Source organism: Schistocerca cancellata, chromosome 7 (assembly GCF_023864275.1).
Source record: "Schistocerca cancellata isolate TAMUIC-IGC-003103 chromosome 7, iqSchCanc2.1, whole genome shotgun sequence".
Lineage (NCBI taxonomy): Eukaryota > Metazoa > Arthropoda > Insecta > Orthoptera > Acrididae > Schistocerca > Schistocerca cancellata.
Window position 1 is genome coordinate 591,709,977 of NC_064632.1, and position 24,399 is coordinate 591,734,375.

At 43.9% G+C, this 24,399-nt stretch overlaps 1 protein-coding gene across 1 annotated transcript in view; it reads left to right on the forward strand.

The window, feature by feature from the left end:
• The window catches only part of LOC126092435 (uncharacterized), a 279,342-nt gene that overhangs the window by 140,433 nt on the left and 114,510 nt on the right, over nucleotides 1-24,399 (forward strand). The window lies entirely within an intron of this gene.

A 24,399-nucleotide genomic window follows, 5' to 3' on the forward strand; every position in this document is an offset into this window, starting at 1 on the left:
CCTGGCCGTGGTGTTCCACCTGCCAGTTGCTCAGGCGGGACGAAGTGTCCCTCACGCGTCTTAGAACTGGGCACTGCCCTCTCACGGATAGCTTTTTATTACTGCGAGAGGATCCCACGTTTTGTGATGCTTGCGGTGTGCACGTCTCTGTTCGCCATATTTTAACGGAATGCATTTGATATCGTGATGCAAGGGCAGAAGTAAATTTTGGTGGGGATCTGCCCTCTGTTTTAGCTGATGATCAGACGAGTGCGACTAAGGTTTTATAGTTCTGTCATATGTGTGGACTCTGGCCTAAACGCTTAGGCTGGAGGTTTTAGTATGTTGCAGAGTGGCTGGCTTCTCCCTTTTTTTATTGTTGTGGTCAGCCAATCACCTCCATCTGCCATATTGTTTCAGCTCCTTATTCCAATTTCATCCTGTGTCGTTAATATTTTAATACTGACGCAATACTTCATCCGTGGTTCTGTGCGGGTATGCACATAGTTTTCCAACTTTTGTTACCTGTGTTTTACATGCTGTTTTATCTTCCTGCTTTGCGTATTTTACTGACACTCGTGTCAATCTGTTATCGCGCGTGTGCTAAAGGCCGTGCTGTTGTGCGCCCAAGCAAACATGTCCATGTCTGTAGCTGCTGGTATTTTATCCTGTTGACTGCTCTTTAGTGACAATGTAAGCAATTTAGTTGGTCTCACCCCCATGATGGGTGAACCTCGGGCCATTGTCTCAGTTGCAACTGTTTCCTCCACAGTTAAGGTTCCACAGAGTTTCACTGTGCGTAGCAAAAGATCAATCTTAATGTGATGTTTGTCGAGAAAGTCTAGACCGAGAATCACTGAATAACTTACGCCTATGCATGGCAACACCTCCATGCGTCCGTTGAACATAGTTTTCCCGACTGAAAACTCTAGTACTGCCATACTTAATGATTCCACCCTATTATAGCCAACCTCATGCAACCTATACCGTGGTGATCCCAGTCTCCTCTTCCCAACGAGGTCAAAACTGATAACTGACACATTCGCACCTGTGTCCACCAAAACATTTGTTTCCTGCCCCCACTAACCCCACAAAGCTACATTCCGTCTGTGCACTAACCTGTGCTGTGTTACTATATATTGGGACTGCCTTTGAACGGTTGAAGCGATCCTATTTGCTGGTTCCCTTGTCAGTGCTTTCCACCCTTCCTACCTCTACACTCATATGCCCGATGACCCACTATACCACACGCATAGCATTCTGGTTGCCTACACTGCTTACTTACACACCCCTCCTGACCCCATCTGTAACTCTTGACTTCACAAGCAAACATATGATGGTACACTATCTGCTTAGAGGCCGTATCCACCACCTCTAAAAGTGTTGCAGTCCTAACAGCTGAGGTACCCTCCGTGACATTCCAGCAGCTATACCACGCAAAAAAAAAATCCACCACTCTATTTTATGCCTCGTGTTACAGTACTCTATTAGCTTCTGCATTCTGTGTCAGCACATATGTCGTTGCATTTAGTTTACGGATTCTATCCAAGAACGCTTTCGCAGACATGTTGCACTGCATAGTCTACGTACTTCATTTCTCCCGAAAAAAACTCGCAGTGTTCTGCTTATGGTACTGCTGGCACAATCCCGCGGCCCACTCCTGGAACATATGTCTCGTGGTAGACAACATAAGCGCCCCCCCGCCAAACACATATTAGCAACATACAGGGTTACTTCATCCGACCACCCATGTGCTTCCGCATCGTCCCTAACATCCTTAACGAAAACTGTCATGTCGTCCCCTGCCTTGCCCGGAAGGCATTAACCAGTGTGATCACTGCTGGGTCATACAGAGCAGAAGGCACACTCAATCCAGACTTACTTTCTCGAGACTCTGATTGCGACTGATCGTGACTCTGCTTACGAGCCTCTAACTCACGACTGAGTTCCAAACTTCTCTCCTTCATGCTCTCTCTGTTAACGCTGCCACTTGCCGAGTTAAAGCAGGAACTGCATATGCGGCAGTAGCACATGTTTCCACCATTTTGCGTACTCTACTTCCACCTTAATGCAGCTGATTTTTTTTTTAAACAAGACTAAACACAAACTGCCATTCAACTTCACACAAAAGAGTAGACAAAAATTGACTCCTCCGGCGAATCACCGCCCATCTGCAGTCAGTGCAGCTACTAGACAGATGACGAATATGCCTACATACAGAACAAAAAATTACTACAGCTCTGGCTTACGGTAACTCGTGTCCAGACAAATTGAAAAATGGGACCAAAAGAGCATCTTCGGTTGACAAGTCGTGCACATTCACAGCTCTCGTAAGGTAACTGTTTAATTGAGTTATAACAATTAATTAAGGCAATATTATATCACAATTAAGTAAATTAATACCTGTTGTAAGCTATCAACCGAAGGTTTCACATTTTTTGCGTATTTTCTGAGAAAAGAAAACATTTCATAGGCGCGATTTTTGGACTAGGTTTTATTTACGTTGTGACATACGGTAGGTTACGTGATTATTTCAATAAAGTAAAGTTCATGCTGTTGTACGCTATCCATTTGATTTTCTAGTAAGTAGCCGAAGTGAACAGTTCCGAAAAAAGTGAAAAGTATATATAATGTAGGCTCAGTTCTTTGTTTACTTTTCGTTTCGTCACGTAGACAACACAGGTTATGAAACTTCCTGGCAGATAAAAACTGTGTGCCGTACCAAGACTAGAACTTGGGACCTTTGCTTTTTGTGGGCAAGTGCTCCACCGTCTGAGCTACCTGAGCACAACTCGAGCCCCGTCCTCATAGCTTTGCTTCTGCCAGTATCTCGTCTCCTACCTTCTGCTAGGAAGTTTCATATCAGCGCACACTCCGCTGCAGAGTGAAAATTTCGTTCTGGAAACATCCCCCAGGCTGTGGCAAGCCATGATTGCGCAGTCACCTTTCTTCCAGGAGTGCTACTTCTGCAGCATTGCAGGAGAGCTTCTGTGAAGTTTGATACTGGCAGAAGTAAAGCTGTGTGAGGACTGGGCGTGAGTCACGCTTGGGTAGTTCAGACGATGCCGGTACGCGTTAGCTCAGTGTGTTCGGTCAAAGGGTTAGCTGCCCTCTGAAATAAAAAAAAAAATGGTGAACTTGAGGAGATGTCATTTGACAGGTTCGCCCCAAACAAATGCAACGAACAAAATGACATCAGCAAAAAAAGACTCTAGAGCACTTGCCTGTGAAAGGTAAAGGTCCCGAGTTTGACTCTCAGTCTGGCACGCTGTTTCAATCTGCCAGGAAGTTTAATATGAGTGCACACTCCACTACCGAGTGAAAATTTCTTTCTGGAATACAGGTTAGGTTGTTTTTGTTTCTCCAGAAGTTTTGAATTAGTATCTGAACTTTAGGCCTAAACTTTCTAAGAAAGTTAATATATTAATTGAATAGTCTATGAAGTTATTCTTGTTTTAAATTAAAGCTAACATTTGTTTGCCATGAGTGAGAAGTGTATGACTTGCCATAGGTTTTTCAGTTCCGGGTTGTGGTGTGAAGGTTGTTGCAGTTTCTTTCATGTGTGTGACTGTGGTGGCGTGAGAACAGGGGAAATAAACAAGGCTGATTGGTTGTGTAGGATTTGCTGTAGAGATAGGAAGATAGTGGAACAGGAGGAGAAGAAGATTGCTGCCCTTCAGGCAGAACTAGATAAAGTGAAACAAGATCTGGAGAGGTTAAGGGGGCAGAAGGGAAAAGAGAGGTGGGAAGTGACAACAGATTATAGAAGAAATAGAAATAGGACGTTCTCAGACAGTGTGGTTGTGAATGTGGAAAACAGGTTTGATTTGTTGTCACAGTTGGGAACTGACGAGCCACAAATAGATGTAGGGGTAGACAGGACACAACAAACTTTCAAAGAGTGTTTGAAAAGTAAGAAGTCAGAAAAAGCTGCGAAGAAGAAGAAAGCTGCGAAGAAGAAGAAAGTTTCGCTGTTAGGTAGTTCACGTGGTAGAGGTGTTGCCCAACTGTTGCAGGATGAACTAGGGTCAGTTTACCAGGTCACAATTTTTTTTTTTAAACTAGTGCAAGTCTGGGTCAGGTGGAAGAGGATGTAGGTTCACTTTGCAAAGACTTCACAAAGGAAGACACTGTGGTAATAGTGGGTGGGGCAATTGAGAGTGAGCTGGTAAAGATAGCTTCAGCAATGAGACATCCTGGTGTTGGGCTTGTGTCTCTTCTGAGGCGCCATGACCAGCCTCATTTAAACTGTTCTGTTAGGAGAGTTAATTTAGAGATGGAACGGCTGCTTGGATCACATATGGGGTCTCATATCAGTGTGGTTCCTGTTGGCTCTATCAGCAGGTGTGACTATACTAAGCATGGCCTTCACCTCAACAGGGAAGGGAAAACTGCCTGGGCTAATACCAAATAACTTAAGGGAGGCACTGTCACAAGTGATAAGGTAGCAGTGGTTACAAGTGACAGGTCAACAGTTTTTTAGGGTAGGGAGGGCAGAAACAAAAGGTGTTCAGAGACAGGCTGAAAATAACGTTCACATTGATAAAACAGGCAGCCAGGAAGCAAATTTTAATGTACACAATTCATCCAGTCAGCCTCTGATTGAAACCAGAGATATTCAAAAATTGGCAGGAAAATTAGGTTCATCCAGTTGCAATTCAGCCAGTGCACAAAATCAGTTATCGTTACTGTATCAGAATATCTGAGGACTAAGGTGTAAGCTTAATCAGTTGCTTATTTGTGTTGAAGAATTAGAGTTGAGCAAACCAGCTGATATAATCTGCCTTTCTGAACATCATGTGACCACTGGTATAGATATGTTAAATGTTACAGGATTCAAGTTAGCTTCTCACTTCTGTAGAGAAAATATGGAGAAAGGAGGAGTTGCCACATTTGTCAGAAACTTTTGATTTCAAGAATAATGATATTAATAAATTTTGCTCAGAGCAGCACTTAGAAGCTTACACAACAGAAGTAATGTTTCATAATTAATTCTTTATAGTAGTAGGTATATACAGATAGCCTTCAGGAAATTTTAACCTCTTCATAAAAAATCTGGAAGCTCTGCTGTTCCATCTCATGGTAAAACAAAAGGAAATAGTGGTTTCTGGTGATTTTAATGTGGATTTATTGAAACGCTGTCAGTGAACAATTATTGCAGTCAGTAACATTATCATTCAATTTAGTTCCTACTGTGAACTTCGCTACTAGGATATGTAAATGCTCTGAGACTGATATCGCAAAACCAATAGTAAATGGGCTATCTGATCATCACATGCAGCATCTTGTGTTAAATGTTGACTCTTGTCAGGATAAAAAATCTATTAAATCTGAGTACAGGAGGGTAATAAGTAGACAAAAATTGAGAAATTCAGGAAATTGCTCAACGACATGAACTGGATAGATGTTTACAATACTTCTGACTCATTCATTAATAAAATTATCTCCACTTTTGAAAATTGTTTTCTCCTAAAGGTAACTCAAATCACACAGAAGTCAATAAATAAACCAAGGATTACTCAAGGAATAAAGATATCATGTGGGACAAAAAGGAGAATGTATCTACTATCTAGGAATAGCTCTAATGTTAGAATTGTAATGCATTACAAAGAATACAGTAAAATATTGAAGCAAGTAATCCAGAAATCAAAGCAGCTTTATTATGAGAAAAAGATAATTACATCAGGCAACAAAATAAAACTATATGGTATATAGTGAAGACAGAGACAGGTGGGACCAAAAAGGAAGAGGAACAGATAGCTCTAAAAATAAATGAAACTTCAGTGACAAGTACATGTAGTGTTGCAAACCTCTTATACAAGTACTTCATTTCTGTTACTGACAGCTTGGGATTATCAGGTTCAGTGAACAGTGCAGTGGAGTATGAGACCAGTCTTTAAAACTAGCTTCAGTAAAATAGGAATGACACTCACATCTGCCGAAGAAGTAGCATCCATCACAAAATCCTTAAAATCTAAGTATTCCAGTGGGTATGATAACATATCAATGAAGTTAATCAAAGAGTGCCCATGTGAATTGAGTTCTGTCTTAAGTTATTTGTGTAATAAATCTCTTAGCAGCAGAACATTTCTAGACTGACTAAAATATGCGGAAGTTAAGCCCCGTTGCAAGAAGGGAGATAAAGAGATATCATCAAACTATCAACCAGTTTCACTTTTGCTGGCTTTCTCTAAAATATTTGAAAAGGTTGTATTCAGGTGTCTTCTTAAACATCTGACTCCAAATAATATATTGTCCATGTCACAGTGTGGCTTTCTCAAGGGTTCTGATATAGAGAAAGCTATTTACACTTACAGTGAGAATGTACCTAATTCATTAGATAATAAATTAGAGGTTACTGGCATTTTCTGTGACCTGTCAAAAGCCTTTGACTGTGTGATCCACGGCATTCTCTTAAGTAAATAAGAATATTGTGATATCATCGGCAACATTGCGAAATGGTTTGAGTCTTGTATAACAGGAAACAAAGGGTGTCATGGCAAAATACCTGTGCAGTAAGCAGTCAGTCTTCATCTGACTGGGAATTAATTGCATGTGGTGTTCCTCAAGGTTTAATCTTGGGTCCATTGCTTTTTCTTGTATACATTAATGACTTCCCATCTGTTATTTTGCCAGATGCTAAGTTTGTTTTGTTTGCAGATGATACAAACATTGCAATAAGTAGCACATCAAGTACAGATTTAGAAATAACTACTAATCAAATTTTCACTGACATTAATAAATGGCATAAAGCTAATTCACTGTCATTAAACTTTGAGAAGATCCACTATATGCAGTTCAGAACCTGTAAGAGATTTCCTTGCAGCATGTGTATAACATACAAAGACATGCAGATTGAAGAGGTTGACAGTTTTAAATTTCTAGGATTACAACTCAATAATAAACTCAGTTGGGAAGGGCATATCTCAGAATTGCTTAAGCGCCTAAACAAGTCTGTATTTGCAGTGAGAATGAAGTCATATATAGGTGATATAATAATAAAAAAACTTGCATACTTTGGTTACTTTCATTGTATTATGTCATATGGGATCATATTCTGGGGCAACTCGTCAAAGTGAGCAAAAGTTTCTAGGGTGCAAAAGCATCTGATAAGAATCATTTGTGGTGTAAATTCAGAACATCATGCAGCAACCTGTTCAAGGAACTTTGTGTTCTAGTCACTGCTTCTCAGCATATTTATTCCTTAATGAAATTTGTTGCAAGTAATACATCTTTATTTCCAACCAATAATTCAATACATAGTATCAATACTATGAATAAGAACAATCTACATAAAGACCCAAAATCACTTACTTTGGTCCAAAAAGGGGTCCAATATTCAGGAACACACATTTTCAATAAATTTCCAGCAACCATTAAACTTGGCTTCAGATAAAGCACAATTTAAAGAGAGTTTTGAAAGATACTCTATAGATGAATATCTCACCAGGGACTGTTACACCAGCTTAAGTAAAAATGTCTGTTATATTTCAGTTTTGATAGCACTTGGTCACAACAGCCAAGATTAGGTATTTTGTGTATGATAAATTTATTAATAGTGCATAACAATGTTTCATTCTGACAGCTTGTTAGTTCTGTAAATATTAGCTGTTCCAGTTACCACATTGTATTCACCTATTTCGACAATCTCCTGACAAATGATCAGGGTAGTAAGTACTATATTCAAGTGTTTTATGCTTTTATGTTATAGTTTTTGACATTTTCCACACCCACAAGCATCATCTCATTTTTTGGGTCTATGGAATGAAACCTGAATCTAATCTACTGGCATCAAATTATCCGATTCACTATTACCTCTAAACAAAGATAAGTCCACAGGTTCCTGTGGCTTCACAAAGGTAACTAAACATTGTGTATTCTAGTCCATGCAACTAACTCTGACAGCAAGAGCAACCATAAAAAAATAATACAAATAAAACTTACACACACTCCACCACATTGCGCTGAGCTGGTACCTACATCGAGTGCCACTGCCTCACTCACCATTCACCAAAACCAACTCTCTCTCACCAAAACATAGTGTTGGACACTTACCGAAGCAACGTATAATCTTGGAAAGTAAAACAACCACTTCCTGACATCAAATTTTTGTAATCCCCTGAGCTCAGGAGTTGTAATATGTCAGAATGACCAAGAGGTATGGTTTGGGGGAGAGGGATGACACACAACTAACCTTGCAAAGAAACACAGGTAAATGTGTCATTCCTGATATTGCATTGGAGCTACACAGGCCGGGCAAGCACTGAACTCGGCAATGGCGCCGTGCAGGATGCGTGGGTGAGTGGCAACACAAATTCTTGAATCTGCAGTGTCGGTGTCTGGTTGCCCAGTCTCACAGATGAAGCGATCCTACTCACACCACTGCCAAGTGGCTGCAGTGCGTATTAACTGTGCCCGTGGTCCAGAACACTGCTGACTGCTCCCTCAAGTGCGACTTGTGGACCTTGTGTAGAGCGCCGAAGGGAAGTGTCGGACCGTCTGCTCAGGGCAGCTTGTTCAGTGCCAGGAGACAACTTTGCACCTGAGAGGCCACGAGTTTGCTCCCCGGTCCCAGCCCTGCGGAGGGCAGCTTGCAATCTGCTGGACGATGCCAGCCAGAAGAGAGCAGAGGCTAGAAGCCCTCTCACTCCTCGTGCCGGTAGAGCTGCCAACCACAGCATGACGTGTGTGTGCAGCAGAGGTTGGATGTAGCTTCAGGGTGCCGGTTGGCCACCAATGTCCATCACCCAAAGGTCATTGTGGTTGGCCCGCAACAATCCTTATTCTCTCCATTTCTAGACACAGACGAAATAGCACATGCCTGCCTGCTTGAGCCTCTGCGCTCGCTTATTTATACACTCCTGGAAATGGAAAAAAGAACACATTGACACCGGTGTGTCAGACCCACCATACTTGCTCCGGACACTGCGAGAGGGCTGTACAAGCAATGATCACACGCACGGCACAGCGGACACACCAGGAACCGCGGTGTTGGCCGTCGAATGGTGCTAGCTGCGCAGCATTTGTGCACCGCCGCCGTCAGTGTCAGCCAGTTTGCCGTGGCATACGGAGCTCCATCGCAGTCTTTAACACTGGTAGCATGCCGCGACAGCGTGGACGTGAACCGTATGTGCAGTTGACGGACTTTGAGCGAGGGCGTATAGTGGGCATGTGGGAGGCCGGGTGGACGTACCGCCGAATTGCTCAACACGTGGGGCGTGAGGTCTCCACAGTACATCGATGTTGTCGCCAGTGGTCGGCGGAAGGTGCACGTGCTCGTCGACCTGGGACTGGACCGCAGCGACGCACGGATGCACACCAAGACTGTAGGATCCTACGCAGTGCCGTAGGGGACCGCACCACCACTTCCCAGCCAATTAGGGACACTGTTGCTCCTGGGGTATCGACGAGGACCATTCGCAACCGTCTCCATGAAGCTGGGCTATGGTCCCGCACACTGTTAGGCCGTCTTCAGCTCACGCCCCAACATCATGCAGCCCACCTCCAGTGGTGTCGCGACAGGCGTGAATGGAGGGATGAATGGAGACGTGTCGTCTTCAGCGATGAGAGTCGCTTCTGCCTTGGTGCCAGTGATGGTCGTATGCGTGTTTGGCACCGTGCAGGTGAGCGCCACAATCAGGACTGCATACGACCGAGGCACACAGGGCCAACACCCGGCATCATGGTGTGGGGAGCGATCTCCTACACTGGCCGTACACCACTGGTGATCGTCGAGGGGACACTGAATAGTGCACGGTACATCCAAACCGTCATCGAACCCATCGTTCTACCATTCCTAGACCGGCAAGGGAACTTGCTGTTCCAACAGGACAATGCACGTCCGCATGTATCCCGTGCCACCCAACGTGCTCTAGAAGGTGTAAGTCAACTACCCTGGCCAGCAAGATCTCCGGATCTGTCCCCCATTGAGCATGTTTGGGACTGGATAAAGCGTCGTCTCACGCGGTCTGCACGTCCAGCACGAACGCTGGTCCAACTGAGGCGCCAGGTGGAAATGGCATGGCAAGCCGTTCCACAGGACTACATCCAGCATCTCTACGATCGTCTCCATGGGAGAATAGCAGCCTGCATTGCTGCGAAAGGTGGATATACACTGTACTAGTGCCGACATTGTGCATGCTCTGTTGCCTGTGTCTATGTGCCTGTGGTTCTGTCAGTGTGATCATGTGATGTATCTGACCTCAGGAATGTGTCAATAAAGTTTCCCCTTCCTGGGACAATGAATTCACGGTGTTCTTATTTCAATTTCCAGGAGTGTAGGTCTTCTTCCTATGCCTCTGCCGTAATTTCTATGGAGGGGACAAGTGGAGCACTCTTTGATAATTACAATGTCAGCTTTCCTTGACCCACAGGTCACCAGGTGCTGTTGTAACTACAATGTATGAGAGCTTCCACAGCACATCAGTGCCATGTGCTGGTCTGATTACTTCACACTTGTATAGACTGCCTGCCAGATTGTGCCTTCTAGCATGCGACCAGTGTCATAAATCTGCCTCACAGAATCGTTTGCAAAATATCAACATCGCCCGCACCTGCCATTTGGTGTGCCAATCGGTCCCTTAACTACTGCCTTCCAGCCATAGGTGCATGAGATTCACAAGAATTCCACAAATCCAAGCCAGTACTTATTCATGCCACAGCAGCACCTATGAATAATGATGTGGTACGCACGCTCCATTACACCTTGTGCCTCTGGAATTTGCACTGCAGTGACCACAACTCGTGCCACTAGATGTTCTTCTGTCTCTATAGGAGTCTCATAAACTGCTCTTCATTTGACACCAGGTTTAAAAGTCTGTTGAAATCAAATTCAATGGTTGTGGAGGCCATGCAATTGAATCACATTGGCCTATCCATCCATGTCAGAGTCGTTGGTCTAATTGTTCCCGAACATGATGTGAAAAGTGAGCAGATGTGCCAGCATGCTGAATGAGGCTCGTACCAGATCAGAGGGTTAGGATGGACATCAAATGACATCAGCTGATCCAATGTAAGTACCCCCCATCGTGACTAGCCTGTTCCATACCTACTTCACAAACATGTTTTCAGATGGCTGTAGCATGGGAGCGGTACATTTCTGGACATGGGTTTTAGTTTTTATTTATTTATTTATTGTTCCGTGGGACCAAATTAAGGAGAAGTCTCCATGGTCATGGAACGAGTCAATAGATGAAATTATAACACGATAGTAGAAACAGATAAAATGAAATATAAAAAAACATATTCAGGTGACAAGTCATAAGTTTAAATAAAGAAAATCAACGATGTAACACTGGAATTTGCTTAATTTTTTAGCTCTTCCAGGAGCTCCTCGACAGAATAGAAGGAGTGAGCCATGAGGAAACTCTTCAGTTTAGACTTAAAAGACTTTGGGCTACTGCTAAGATTTTTGAGTTCTTGTGGTAGCTTATTGAAAATGGATGCAGCAGAATACTGCACTCCTTTCTGCACAAGAGTCAAGGAAGTGCATTCCACATGCAGATTGGATTTCTGCCTAGTATTAACTGAGTGAAAGCTGCTAACTCTTGGGAATAGGCTAATATTGCTAACAACAAACGACATTAAAGAAAATATATACTGTGAGGGCAATGTCAGAATTCCCAGACTATTGAATAGGGGTTGACAAGAGGTTCTCAAACTTACACCACATATAGCTCGTACAGCCCATTTTTTAGCCAAAAATACCCTTTTTGAATCAGAAGAATTACCCCAAAAAATAATACCATATGACATAAGCATATGAAAATATGTGAAGTAGACTACCTTTCGTGTTCAAGTGTCACTTATTTCAGATACTGTTCTAATGGTAAATAAAGCAGCATTTAGTTTCTGAACAAGATCTTGGACATGGGCTTTCCACAACAGCTTACTATCTATCCGAAGGCCTAGGAACTTGAACTGTTCCGTCTTGCTTATAATATGCCCATTCTGTCTGATCAAAATATCGGTTCTTGTTGAATTGTGAGTTACAAACTGTAAAAACTGAGTCTTACTGTGGTTTAGCATCGAATTATTTTCCACAAGCCACGAACTTATTTCATGAACTACATTATTTGATACTGTCTCAATATTACACACAAGATCCTTCACTACCAAGCTGGTGTCATCAGCAAACAGAGATATTTTTGAATGACCTGTAATACTAGAAGGCATATCATTTATATAAATAAGAAACAGCAGTGGCCCCAGCACCGACCCTTGGGGAACGCCCCACTTAACAGTGCCCCATTGGGACTGAACATCACTACCACTCTCAATATTGTGGAGAATTACCTTCTGCTTTCTGTTCTTAAAGTAAGAGGCGAACCAGTTGTAAGCTACTCCCCTTACTCCATAATGGTCCAACTTCTGCAGTAATATTTTTTGGTCAACACAGTCAAAAGCCTTTGTTAAATCAAAGAAAACTCCTAACATTCACAAACTTTTATTTAATCCGTCCAAAACCTCACAGAGAAAAGAGAATATAGCATTCTCAGTTGTTAAACCATTTCTAAAACCAAACTGAACATTTGACAGCAAATTATGTGAATTTAAATGTTACAGATGTGGCTGAGAACTGGGCTAACATACATAGAACAATACTTCAGTATTCTGCTAGATACCCCGTCATATCCATGAGAGATCTTGGTTTTTAGTGATTTAATTATTAACTCAATCTCGTCTCGGAACACTTTTTTCTAAGAGCGCTATATGATTCCCTGCTGGGACTAGGTTTCTATTTAGTTCACCTGCTATATTCAGAAAGTGATTATTAAATACTGTACATATATGTGGCTTATCAGTAACACGGGAATTCCCACTACACACTGATTCTATATCCTCAACCTGTCTTTGCAGACTAGCCACTTCCTTTACGACTGACCATACGGTTTTAATTTTATCCTGAGACTTAGCTATTCTGTCTGCATACCACATACTTTTTGCCTTCCTAATAACATTTTTAAGCGCCTTACAATACTCTTTGTAATGGGCTGCTGCATTTAGATTTTGACTGTGTCTAACGTTTTGATGTAATTGCCACTTTGTTCTACAAGATATTCTTATCCCTCTAGTCAGCCACCCAGGCTGCCTGTTTGTGCTAGTACCCTGCTTTGAACATTCTAATGGAAAGCAACTTTCAAAGAGCATGAGAAAACTCTTGAGAAAAGCATTATATTTATCGTCTACTGTATCAGCTCTAAAAACATCTTGCCACTCTTGTTCCTTGATAAGGTTTACAAAGGTCTCTACAGCAACTGGATCAGCTTTCCTAAACAGCTGATGGCTATATTTAACACGTGTTGCAGCACAAAAATCTTTTAGAGTTAAAATTTGTGCATCATGATCTGAAACGCCATTCACCTTTTTGCTAACAGAATGCCCTGCTAATAATGAGGAATGAACAAAAATGTTGTCTATGGTTGTTCTACTGTTCCCTTGCACTCTCGTTGGAAAGAATATGGTTTGCATAAGATTATATGAATTAAGGTGGTCTACCAGCATCCTCTTCCTTGCACAATCACTTATACAATTAATATTGAAGTCACCACATGTAACTAACTTTTTGTATTTCCTATAAAGTGAACCAAGAACCTCCTCTAGCTTTAGCAAAAATGTTGTGAAATTGGAGTCTGGGGATCTATAAATAACAACAGTTAGAAGTTTAGCTCCACTAAATTTAACCACACCTGCACAACATTCAAACACCTTTTCAGTGCAGTACTTTGAAACATCAATTGACTCAAATGGGATGCCATTTTTCACATACATGGCTACTCCCCCACACCGCAAAGAGCTCCTCGAAAAGCTGCCAGCCAACCTGTATCCTGGTAAAGGAACCCTCTGAATTATCTCCTTATTTAAGAAGTGTTCAGATATACCAATAATTTCAGAGTCAACATCTATAAGCAGTTCACTAACTTTATCTCTAATACCTTGTATATTTTGATGAAATATACTAATTCTCTCATTACTCGGATACCTAAGCTTTGTCAAAACTGGTTCGTTTGTTAGAGAGACTTCCCTTTAGCAGGAATACCTATCAGCTGACTTCAATCTAAAACAGGTGCAGCTCTAACACCCACTACTGCAGGAATTTTCCCATGAGTGATCCCACCAACCCCACCTACGCTGTCACCTATAAGCTTTGCCAACCTCCCCTTCCCATACCTGTTGAGGTGCAGGCCATGTCTAGTGAAACCCGTCCTGCTGGTAGACTCCACTGACACCACTGAAATGTGACCCATGCTTTCTGTCATCAGCGCACCACCAAGTCATGTTATTACGCCTGACGGCTGTATTAAGATGAGGCCGATTGTGACACTGAAACAGTTCCACAAAATGCACATTCATGTTGCCAGTCTGAGTGGCTATCTTTTCCAGGTCGCCACCTATGGCATACTCCCCATCCCTATCAATACTATTACCAGCCCCACCCACAATCACTACCTGATCCTCTTTAGTAAAATCCCTGCATAACCCACCTATGTTAACAGTCACCTGAGCCAATCCTGCATTAGGCTTCACAATGCTGGTGACCTGGTGCTCACTCCCCAGCACTTCCTGCAACTGCTGGCCTACACCTCTACCATGAGAACTACCTAACAGCAGAACCTTCTTCTTTCTCTTAGACTTTGCAACTGTCCTAGCCACCGTAACTGCTGAGGTCTGCTGCATACTTCCTACATCTACAGCTACTAGAGATTCCTCTCCACTAGACTCTGACAATTGGTCATATCTGTTGTAAACACCAATAGTAAAACTATCTGAAAATCTTCTTCTCCTAGCAGATCTCTTGCCAACAGCCAGCTCCCATTCCCCAACCCCCTTCTCCCTCCTCATCCTATCTAGCTCCTCCTGTGCATTTTTCAACTGCACCTGAAGGGCACAGATCTTACGCTCCAGCTCCTCTGTCAACTTACACTTGCTACATAACCTGCAGTTCCAGGAGAGGATCTCACCAGAATGCCCACTGGCTTCCCCACTGCATTTCCCCCAGTGAAAATACTTCGAACAAGTCTCACACCGCAATCCACTACTCACAAACCTATGGCAAAGCCCTCACTTCTCACTCATGGTAAAATTTTACTTTTTCTAAGTTCCGCTACTACAATAATCACAAACTTACTCTACAAGGTAAGTAACTACTATTATTAACAGTATTAATAAACAACAAATGTGAATATAACAAGAGACTAATAAAGAAAGAGAATCAAACATCTAATGACACAGTAACAAAGCTGAAAACAGTTCCCAAAAGGTTCTTCTGAAATTATTTCACCAGAAAACACAAAAAACACCGGTTGAAGACTACTAAAGTTCCTAAATAAACCACTATACACAAACAATTAATTAGTACTTAGCTTTCAATGCGCCGCTACAGCTGCAACTGGTCAGTACCGAATGTAAACACAGTCAAGAGGTTACGTTGCTCGATACGAAACATTCACAAATATAAGGTCACAACACAAGAAAGGCAGAGATGAATGAAGAAACCACTAATAAGTCACTTATATAGTAAACATTATCACAAAAACCATTAAAGTATGTATCTGAAACCTAAAAATATATAAAAACTTAGAGAGAGATCTCGCACACAGTCACTCGCTTATGACGTCACACCAAAGATCTCTGTCTTCACAATGTGGTTTTCTCAGTCCCCTCTACAAGTGCTAGAAGTTTGTAAATGGAATTCTAGAGCACTCCGTATAACTTCCATCTAGAGCCCAATGTCACTTGCAGTGCTGCAGTCTAATCAAACACTGCATTCTCAATCAAACACTGTTCTACTTTCTAATCTGTGCAGAACTGCCAGATACAGTCCTTGTCAGGTCGCCATCGATAAAACAACTCTACATGGCCTCCCTGAGGGTTCAGGGGTTACAATAGGCCTGAGGTATTCCTGCTGTCGTAAGAGGCGACTAAAGGAGTCTAACACGTTTCAGCCTTTGTGATGGTCCCCTGTAGGGTTTGTCCTCCATTCTTCAAAATTTTCCAGAAGAGCAAGCCCATTGGGGAAGGACACCTTACACGGTGCATCGTGTCCATTGTGCATTTAGATCTTTAGCCCACTTTCTCATCATCACATTGCAGAACTGCTGTTTCTCCATCTCCTGGGTGAAGACTCCTTGCTGCGTGCATTTTCCACCATGCACTACCGCTTCTGCCATCGACAATGACCATGGATTTATTTGCACCTGATGTCCAGCATGGTAGCCAGTCCATTGTGGTGGGGCCGCTATATAACCTGTTGGTTGTAGCCCCCTGACCACACAGGGATTGCTCTGCTGATGCCTGCACCGTTAGCTCCCCACGTATGCCAAGGGATAGATGCCCATCCCCCTGGGGCACTAGGTCTTCCAGCAATGGCCATCTTGCCAGGTGGGGAGGACTCCTGGTCAGAGTGGGTGGCATCAGGGTGGATGACACACGATGAAGCATAGTCCATCATCTCTTGCTGATGGTGAATCACCAGCAGTCTCTAATCATTCACGAGCTCGATTCAACGCACAGAAGTATGACCCCAAATCGTTCCCCTCCATGGCCACACCATGTGAGGAACATCAGGCTAAGGATGGCAGCGGATCTTATTCACCCCGGTACCTTGTATGTTAGCTGATGGGGAATCTTTCATAATGATGAAGTCTCAGTTTTTTTTTGTTGTTGAGAATTTAGAGGACAAGTTTGGGGAGGTGGAAGGATTGTCCAAAATGAGAGCTGGGTCAGTCTTGATCAAAACAGCATCCTCTGCCCAGTCATGGGCATTACTCACTTGTGACAAGCTGGGGGGATGTTTCTGTAACCATCACGCCCCATAAGAGCTTAAATATGGTCGAGGGTATCATATGTCACAGGATCCTTATTTTGCAGTCTGATGATGAGCTGCGCGCCAATGTAGAGCAGTGAGGTGTTCATTTTGTCCAGCATGTCCACCAGGGTAAGAGGGATAATCAGGTTGGTACCAGTGCCTTCATCTTGGCCTTCGAGGGTGATACATTGCCCAAGTAGGTCAAGGTGATGGTCTACCGCTGAGATGTAAAGCCCTATATTCCTCCCCCGGGGGCGGTGCTTTAAGTGCTGGAAGTTCGGCCACATGCCGTCCCGCTGTACTTCCAGCATCACATATCGAGATTGCGGACGCCCGTCACATCCCAATACTCCATATGCCCCGCGTCCCATCCGTGTCAGCTGTGGAGAGCACCATTCGCCTTGCTCGCCAGACTGCAGGATTCTCCAGAAAGAAAGGAAGATCATGGAGTACAAGACCCTGGACCAACTGACCTACACTGAGGCTAAGAGAAAATTTAAACACCTGCATCCTGTACGTATGACATTGTCTTACGCCACTGCTACAACAGTTCTGGCCCCATCAGCTCCGCCAACCCCAGTAACCTGTCAGAGCCGGAAGATTACACCTGTTGCTCCCGCACTGCCTACTTTGGGAGCAACACCCCCCCCCCCCCCCCCCCCCCTCCGGTCTTCACTTCTAGGCCAGAGAAGCGTTAAGTCTTCTTCGTCTTCTCTCGCTAAGAAGGGGTTCCTTGGGTCACTCCCTTCCCAGGTTTCTGCTGGTGGGAAAGGAGACACCCGCCAGTGACTGAAGAGCTCAAAATCAGCTAGTCATAGGGCTTCACGTTCATCCTCATTCCTGGAGACTGAGTCAGTAAAGTCCTCCCAGCCAGGGAAATCCAAGGAGGAGCGAGAGAAATCTATAAAGAAGACCCCTAAGACCAAGGAAACTGCGGTAGCACCCACACCACCGCTACCTACTAGCTCTACATCTGAGGATGCGGTGGAGATTCTGGCGCCTGCTGAGGACCTAGACCTCGCCAGACCCTCGAACACAATGGATATAGACTGCTCAGGCAAAAATTCAATGGCAGCAGGTGACCCTGAGGCGTAAACTGCCTCATTGAATGTTCCGTGCCTTCCCAGTCTCATGATTACGTAATCCTCCAGTGGAATTGCGGCAGTTTTTTCCACCACATGGCTGAGCTATGGCAGCTGTTAAGCTTTACACCTGCTATCTGCATTGTCCTCCAGGAAACCTGGTTCCCAGAAATGCGGACCCCTGCCCTCCGTGGCTATAAGGGATATTGCAAGAACTGTAGCGACTATAATCGAGTGTCAGGTGGAGTTTTCGTTTATGTCTTAAACTCAGTCTGTAGTGACACTGTGCCCCTTCGAACCCCTCTTGAAGCTGTGGCTTTCTGAATAAGGATGACGCAGGAAATAACTGTCTGCAATGTATATCTTCCTCCAGATGGTACAGTACCCCTGATTGTACTAGCTGCACTGATTGATCAACTCCCTAAACCTTTCCTACTTTTGGGAGACTTTACCACCCATAACCCCTTGAGGGATGGCACCGCGCTTACTGGCCGTGGCAGAGATGTCGAAACTTTACTGTCTCCATTCAACCTCTGTCTCTTAAATATTGGGGCCACCACACATTTCAGTGTGGCTCATGGTAGTTATTCAGCCATTGATTTATCAAGCCGAGGACTTCTCCCATCTATCCACTGGAGAGCACATGATGACCTGTGTGGTAGTGACCACTTCCCTGGCATGAGGCCCACGGATGCCTGCCCAGATGGGCTTTAAACAAGGTGGACTGGGAAACTTTTACCTCTGCTGTCACCGTTGAATCTCCCCCATATGGTAGCATCGATGCAATTGGTGAGCAGGTGACTACAACTGTTTCTGTGGCAGAAAACGTGATCCCTCGCTCTTTAGGGTGCCCCCGGCATAAGGCAGTGCCTTGGTGGTCGCCGGAAGTAGCTGAAGTAATTAAGGAGCGTCGGCGAGCTTTACAGCGGCACCCTTCCCTGGAGCACCTCATAGCCTTTAACAGGTTCTGTGCCTGTGTCCGCCAGCTTATCAAAAGATGGAAACAGGAATGTTGGGAGAAATACATCTCGACCATTGGGTGCCATACGTCACTTTCCCAAGTTTGGCCAAAGTTCAAACGTCTTTTGGAATACCAGACCCCAACAGGCGTTTCCGGTGTTAACATAAATGGCATGTTATTTTCCGACGCAAATGCTCTTTGCTTGAGCCTCTGCGTCGGAGAATTAACCCCCCCCCCCCCCCCCTTCTTCCAGCCTTTCACACTCTCAAATGGCGGCTGGAAGGGAAAGTCCTCTCATTCACTACATGCTGCAGTGAATCCTATAACACCCCATTTACAGAGTGGGAGCTCCTCAGTGCCCTTGCACATTGCCCCAACACAGCTCCTGGCCTAGATTGGATCCATAGCCAGATGAATAAACATCTCTAATCTGACCTTGTCATCTTCAACCAGATCTGGTGCGATGGTGTCTTTCCATCGCTATGGTGGGAGGGCACCATAATTCCGGTGATCAAACCCAGTAAAAATCCGCTAGATGTGGATAGCTATCAGCCCATCAGCCTCACCAACGTTCTTTGTAAGCTGCTGGAACGTATGGTGTGTCAGCAGTTGGGTTGGGTCCTGGAGTCACATGGCCTACTAGCTCCATGCCAGGGCGGCTTCTGCCAGGGTTGCTCTACCACTGATAATCTCGTGTCCCTCGAGTCTGCCATCCAAACAGCCTTTCCCAGATGCCAACACCTGGTTGCCATCTTTTTTGACTTATGTAAAGCATACGACACGACCTGGCAACATCATACCCTTGCCACATTGTATGAGTGGGGTCTTTGGGAACGTTTCTGATTTTTATCCAAAACTTCCTGTCGCTCCGTACTTTCCATGTCCAAGTTGCTGCCTCCCATAATTCTCCCCATATCCAGGAGAATGGAGTCTTGCAGGGCTCTGTATTGAGTGTATTTCTATTTTTAGTGGCCATTAATGGTCTAGCAGCAGCTGTAGGGCTGTCTGTCTCACCCTTTCTGTATGCAGACGACTTCTGCATTTCGTACTGCTCCACCAGTACTAGTGTTGCTGAGTGTCTGCCGCAGGGATCCATCCACAAGGTGCAGTCGTGGTCTCTAGCCCATGGCTTCCAGTTTTCCACCATGAAGACGTGTGTCATGCATTTCTGTTGTCATCGTACCGTTCATCCAGAACTAGCAGTTTACCTTAATGACGATCCACTCACTGTAGTGGAGACATATCGATTCTTAGCTCTGGTTTTTGATGCTCGTTTGACTTGGCTTCCTCATCTTCATCAGCTTAAACGGAAGTGTTGGCAGTACCTGAATGCCCTCCACTGCCTGAGCAACACCAACTGGGGTGCAGATCGCTCTATGCTGCTGCAGCTCTACAGAGCCCTTGTTCAATCCCGCCTTGACTACGGAAATGTGATTTATGGGTCAACGGCGCCCTCATCATTGCGTTTGCTCGGCCCACTGCACCATTGCAGAGTTCGACTAGTGACAGTAGCTTTTAGGACGAGTCCGGTGACAAGTGTACTGGTAGAGACTGGACTCCCTCCTTTGAAGATCAGACGTGCACAACTGCGCACCAGTTATGTTGCACACATTCATAGCTCTCCTGAACATCCTAATTACAGTCTCCTTTTCCAAACCGAGGTGGTTCACCTCCCGCATAGGTGGCCCAGGTAAGGGCTAATGATTGTGGTTCATGTGCGATCCTTTGGTGGCGTCCATCCAGGAGTCCATCTATGCCCTGTACCAGTCTCGTCGTTCAGCGGTGTTTGTGTGGATCCCAGGACACGTCGGCATCCCAGGAAATGAACTTGCCGACAGGCTGGCCGAACGGGCTATGCGGAAACCACTTCTGGTGACGGGCATCTCTGAATCTGATCTGCGTTCTGATTTACGCCGCAGGGTTTTTCGGCTTTGGGAGACAGAATGGCATAGCAATATGAACAACGAACTGCATGTCATTAAGGAGACTACGAATGTGTGGAAGTCTTCCACGCAGGTCTCTCACAGGGAATCAGTTGTCCTCTGCCGGCTCTGCATTGGCCACGCTTTGGCGACCCACGGCTCTCTCCTGCACCGTGAAGACTGACTCAGTGTTGGTGCGGCACCCGGCTCACAGTGGCCCACATTCTGGCTCACTGTCCCACTTTGATTGCCCAGTGATGAAATCTTGGATTACCGGACTTGTTGCCACTTATTTTATTTGACAATGTCTCATTGGCTGATTTAGTTTTACGTTTTATTTGTTTAAACAATTTATTGCAGCAGAATAGCCATTATAGTTTTACATTAGATTACAATCATTTGAGAGTGAATTACAAGGATGTATTGAGTGTCTGCATAATTCTTAGTAGATTACATTCAGTGCAGGTATTATAACAGATTGTCATTGGAACCATTTATTGCATAGTCTCTAATTGATCTGGTCCTCTTGTTGCATGTTTCTATATGGTATCTCTCACAAGACTGCCCACATAGTGTACACTTGCAAAGGTTTGACGGTTCGTGGTATGCTGTATTTGCACAAATTTCATGGTGGAATCCGTGTACTGCGAGTCTTGTAAGTACGTGTCTCATCTCAAAATTTGCTGCTGTCCAAGTGCGGTCGATCATGGCCCCGGATCCATAGAATTCCGTTGGCACTTCCTCTCTTTTCTTGAGTATTGATCTTAGTAGGTTCTCCGATGCTGATGTGTTGGGAAGTAAGAACATTGTCCTTAGATCCTCAATGAGGAAAGATTCTTGGACAAGAAGGTAGACTAACCTTGATCTTGTGGTTTTTGCTACCCCTAATGCTCTTTTGATATAGGTTGCTTTTACTCTTTCCAATGTTTCTAAGTTCTTTTCATTTAGGTGCATCCATATGATTTCTATCCCATAAGCCAGTATCGGTATTATTTTTGATTTGAAGAGTGCCATAGCTGTGTCTAGATTTAGTGTTCTGATGGAACTTATTTCGTTTATCGCTCTGATGGCCTGCGTCGCTTTCTCTGTTGTGTGTTTAGTGAAGCACTTTGCGGACAGCTGGAGTGTTATCCCTAGATATTTGTAATCTTTTGTGATAGATATTTCCTTTCCTTGTAGTGCAATTCTTGTCGTTTTTGGGATTTGCCCACCTGGTCTGAATACCATAATTTCTGTTTTGTCCATGTTGATTACAAACTTGTGTTTTCTACACCATTTTTCCACGTCTTCTATAGTCTCCTGTAGTTTCTTTAACTTTTTTTGAGCCTATCACGATGTTGTCCGCATAGGCATATGCTTAGACATCTTCGTCATGAGCGATTTCCATAATGTCCTTTGCTGCCAGAATGAACAGGAGCGGGCTTAGTGGGTCTCCTTGGAGTACTCCATTTGTTTGCTTTATTGGTTCAGACAGGTCGAGGTTGTCCGAGATCCTTAACTCATTCCATTCATTTATGGAGTTTATAATCCTCGTCCAGACGCTGTCTCTTCCCAGAGTTTCGTCGAGCATCCTTTTTACTAATGATTGGTCGAGGAGATCGAAGGCCTTTGTGAAGTTTATGAATACAGCATAATATTTTTGTTTCTTATCGATGGTTTCCCATATGTTTTTTAAAAGCAGCTCCACTGCTGTGATAGTGGATCTTTTTTCCCTGAACCCGAATTGAGATTCTGGGAGGTGGTCTTCCAAAGTGTGTCTTATTCTTCCTGTGATTAGTTTTGTGAATACCTTAAAAGGGTTGTTTTCCAAGGCTATTCCTCTGTATTTGTTTGTGTCCTTTGGGTCGCCCTTCCCTTTGTACATTACCCTTACTATTGATTTTCTCCACTGGCCTGGGATTTTTGCTGTTTCAATGCATTTGTTATAAAGTTTTGTCCAGGTTGGTGCTAGCAGATGGGCTGTGTCTTTAAGGTATTCATTGTAAAGCATGTCCGGTCCTGCTGCTTTCTTCCTTTTTGTTGATTCAATGATGTTTCGGACCTCATTCGGAGTGAGTGGGGACCAGGCTGACATCTCTTGCGGTGTGAGCTCTTGACTTGCTACCTGTGCTCCTTCTCTACAATCTTTGTTGAGAATGTCTTTGAAATGTCTCGTCCATTCTTCCATGCTTATATAGTGTGACTGTGCCTGCTTTCGGGGGCGGATTGCAATGAATGGGTCTCTCCTGGCTTCTTCAGCTAGTCTTCTTCCCTCTTCTTCCATGTGTGCCGTTCTCTTCTCCCTTGTTAGTGTTTTGTAGGATCTTCTTTTCTCAGCATATGTTTGTAGTAGTGAGTGATTGTCTGTGTCCGTTTTTAGTCGGTGTAAGGCTTGGAGTACTTCTTTTCTTTGCTGATAACACTCTTGATCGAACCATGGTTTAGCTCTTCTCACTTTCCTGGGGGTAGTTGCTTGCTTTAAGAGTTTCTCCAGTTGAAGTGCTGCCTCCTCTACTTTTGAGTTGTCGATTAAGGACTCAATTTGTTCTATCTGGTCGTGGTATTCTTCCACTTTCCTTGGATCCAGTCTCCTTGAGAGCAGTCTCTTCTCTTGGTTCTCTCTTGCCTTCCAATCACTTTGTATGACTATGTTCATTGGGATGTGTTTTCTTATAGGTGTGTGGTTTTCATTCCAAAGTGGGCTTATGTCCCCTTTTATGTTTCCTCTTATGAGGGCGATATCAATAGCACTTTTGCCATTATGGGAGAAGTACGTAGGGACGTTTGTGTCGTTTAGCAGGATGAGGCCTTCTTCTTGTAGTGATTCGTTTTATTTGTGAGAGTGGGTTTTATCATTCGATCTAAGTTTTAGCGCATGTCCTTTGTCCCTCTGTGTCCTCCACTCTAGTGGATTTAGGGTGGAGGTTTTAATGTGCTGCATAGTGGCTGGCTTTTCCTTTTTATTCTTGTAGTCAACCAGCCATTGTAATCTGCTTTCTTGTTTTACTGTCTTCTGTTTCTAGCATCTCTCTTGTTTTCTTGTCCTCTTTTTGTTCCTTTTAGTGTTCATTGCTTATCCTTCGTTGTTGTGGTTTCTCCTTTCTTTCCGTTTTGTGTTATAAGTATCAGCTGTTTCATTCTCGCACTTGGAGCATTGTTTTATTAGGAACAAGGGACTGATGACCTCATAGTTTGGTCCCTTCCCCTCTCTTTTAAACAAGCAAACAAACAAACCAACCAACTCCAGATGGCTCTGACTCCAGTTCACTCACAGGTGAGTAGTGAGCTATAGGAGAGACAATAAAAAAAATGTGCATATGTGCACGTGTGTACGCACACTTTCCCTATTGATTCTATTAAATATTTTGTCTTCACTTATCAGCACTTTTCTCTTCATAGTGGTACCATCACTTAGAAGCAAAGTCATTCCACTGGTGGTGCAAACCATTACTGCTTGTTAAAACTTTTTACTTACTCCTAGTTTATCAGCGAGTTTCTTCCATCTCCAGAGGTCACTGTATTTCAACTGGGCACCTGAAACATCCTATGTTGTTCCCTTGGTTACCAGGCGTCATATACATTTTTGTGTAGTGATCACAGGTTGCATTCAGTATCGTCCTTACCGAGCAATGCAGCCCTGCTGGCTAGAGGTATGTTATAGGTGGACTA